Source organism: Cibotium barometz, chromosome 39 (genome assembly GCF_041138505.1).
Source record: "Cibotium barometz isolate CiBa-2024 chromosome 39, ASM4113850v1, whole genome shotgun sequence".
NCBI lineage: Eukaryota > Viridiplantae > Streptophyta > Polypodiopsida > Cyatheales > Cibotiaceae > Cibotium > Cibotium barometz.
In genome coordinates this window covers 28,087,264-28,090,628 of record NC_141084.1, presented here as the reverse complement: position 1 = coordinate 28,090,628, position 3,365 = coordinate 28,087,264, and positions in this window count along the sequence as shown.

Here is a 3,365-nt window from a genome sequence, read left to right as displayed (position 1 = left end):
AGCATGTTTATTTATGTCAAACAGTGTGGTAGGATTAATTAGAAAACAAATTGACGCATGAGTAGGGTGGAAAGTGGGAGGATGGAATGCCCCGATTGCACTATCCTACGGACCGGTGGACCCGAATAGTCGGGTAGCTTTCCAATAGATTAAGTGAAAGGCCTACACTAGATAATTAGGTTCTTGGGTAACTCTATTCGAGAAGACTAGGTCAGCAGCTGTGCCTTGCGGCTGTAGTGTTGCCTCTAGAAATCAAGTCTAGTAGTTGCCCAATTTATGATAAATTACCCTATGGGTGATTTGACTTTTAGATCTTACCTATGAATCGTATCCTTGAATCTCTACATGGTCAAGGTGTCGATAAATAGGAAATTTTCTTCAAGTTAAGACTTAGTGGACTATCTTAAGTGTTTCTCCTATTTTAGAAGGGGGAAACCTTACAACCAGTATGGGATTATTTGGCATTGAAATTGCACTCAAGAAAGATTTGCGGCTAAGTGCATCTACTACCACATTATCTTTTCTAGGGGGGCGAAATTTGATGTCAAAGTCATATTCTTATAGAATTTCAATCCATCTTCTTTGTTGCATGTTGAGGTTAGGCTGGGTGAAGATCCACTTCAAACTTTTGTGGTCAGTTACAAGCTGGAATTTGCCCCCCAAGAGATAATGTCTCCATAATTTGAGGCAATGAACAACTACTAAGAGCTCCAAATCATAGGTCGCATAATTTGCTTCATATTTCTTTAGCTTGCGAGAAGTATAAGCGACTGGTCTTCCTTCTTGGCCTAAGACACCAAGGACTAGACTACTGTCAACAGTAACCACTTCAAATTCCTTGGTGAAATCAGGAAGTTTCAAGACTGGGGTAGAAGTAATGATGACCTTGAGCTGATCAAAGCTATTTTGATGGATTAGCAGCCACACTATTTTGCAATCCTTCTTAAGAAGATCCGTCAAAGGTACAGCTACTAAGGCATAATCTTTGATAAAAATCCTATACCATCTCGTGATTCCCAAAAACCCACGAACTTCACAAATTGATTTAGGGGATGGCCACTCCAGAACATCTTTGACCTTGGTGGGGTCTACTGAAATGCCATCTTTGGAGATGATAAACCCAAGATACTCAATTTGATGAGTAAATAAGGTACATTTGCACTTCTTGGCATAGAGTTTGTGTCTGCGCAACAATTGCAGAACTCTACGCACATGCTCCTCATGCTCTTCCATTGATTTGGAGTAGATTAAGATGTCATCAAAGAAAACAAGCACAAATTCATCCAAGTAAAGACGGAATATATCTTGCATTAGGCGGTTGAAGGTTGCAGGAGCATTGGTTAACCCGAATGACATTACAGTAAACTCATAGTGGCCATAACGGGTATTGAAGGTTGTCTTGGGTATATCTACTTCCTTGACTTTGAGAAGACTTTGGCTCCATGAAGCCTGTCAAGAAGTTCGTCCATATGCAAGGGATAGGATACTTATTCTTGACAAACACTTGATTCAGCCCTCGATAATCTATGTAGAGGCGGAGAGTTCCGTCCTTCTTTTTTTGGAAAAGGACAGGTGTCCCCCAAGGAGAGCTACTGGGGTGTACGAATCCTTGCTCAATGAGTTGGGAAAGTTGCTCTTTAAGTTCTGTGAGATCCCACTGCCCCCTCTCCGCACCACTGGACTCCTGGTATAGCTGACAGCAGTGGAAGGCATCCCCCTCATGTGCGGGGTAAGGTTTCTCACTCGGGGCCTCGCCCACAAATGTCCGGGCACGAGACTAGGCTGGTGGTCACTCCGAAAACTAAAACCAGGAAAATTTTCCATGCCCGAAAAGCGGGGACGATTCCACCTTTTTGAATTTTCTTAACGAATTTTTCTAACGAGATCAATTCTAAACTATCCTTCACTGAATAAACCAGATAGAAGGAAACTATCACTGATATAATTTGATCATCTGAGTAAATTCAACGCTTTTTTCCTAATCAAGATCAGGCACAGCTGTTGATCCACCCAATTGAGAAATTTATAAGGGAATTAACTAGCTACTCGAATCCTAGCGTAATCCTAAGATTTTTCAGTTTGACCCCATCCAGCCCATGGGTAGCCACCACCCTGCCACCACTGGAATCTCTAGATCCAAACAAGTACTCACCCACCCTGCCACCACTGGAATCTCTAGATCCAAACAAGTACTCACCCACCCATAATTGAAATGCCTTTCTTAACTTTAGCTTTAGAAAACAGATACGCACACAGGGCCTCTTTAAAACTTTAATATAAAAATAATCCATTGACAAAACAGATATGATCACAGATTTCATAATTCAAAATTTCCATTCAATCCCTTGTTTCACAAAAATAGTACCACTCTGGACTCTCCGTTGGAACCAGCTGGTTAGCAACGAGATCTAGTAACAGATTATAATAATCATTTCATCAACATACATATATATATCTTCCTCGACATACGTATGGCTGTCCTAAGCACCGCGAGCCCGTGCATCACGTGGTCAGAACCCTCCAAGATAATCCTTAGGTGTCCTAGCACTTCACTCAGGAACCGCTTCGTCGGTCCTCGCCCATCGTATCGGAAGCACTCCATTTTTCACCATACCCAGGCTGGTCAAGACCTGGGCAGGTTTTTGCCGCATGAGCTGTCCCTCGAACACTCCCCGCCACCTGTGTTGCAACCGAGCTTCCCTTAGATAAACATATATGCTAAATGCTCCCTCCACCAGCATTCTGGCGTAAGACAGTCCTTTAAGAAAACAGGGTTTCTATGCAAGTTTTGAGTTTTGATTTTGTTTGAAAACCATGAATAAATCTTAAATCCATATCCCAATACTTCTAGATCCAGGTTTGAATTCCAAATAGAATTCCTCGAATTCTATTAACTTGATCCTTAGATCAAAATCAAAAGTCTTAACTTAGTTTCAGATTCCGGTGGGGGATTTGAGTACATTTTTCCTGAACTGGGCACATCGTCATTGATTGAAATTGAGGAAGGAATTAGGTCTTGGTCAATAGTCTGAATGAGAGTTTGGGTCTAGAAAGGTTCTTCCTAAACTATCTTTCTCGAAAGGTACTATTTTAATTTCTTTTTTTTTAAAAATTTCGTTCGACGAATATTTGCTTACACTAAAACATGAATTTCTTATGAGGAATAAAATAATCATTTATCTCGATCTCCGACCTTGATAGTTTAATTGAATTTTCTCATTACCATCTTAGTGAATATGAAACGGTAGCATTTCTTCTCACAGATTATCTACTTATTCATTTTTTCAATTTTTGCGAAAATTAAACAAAGGATTTAGGAGAACCCTTATTTAATTATAAAGATTCTATATGCATCTAATTATGCA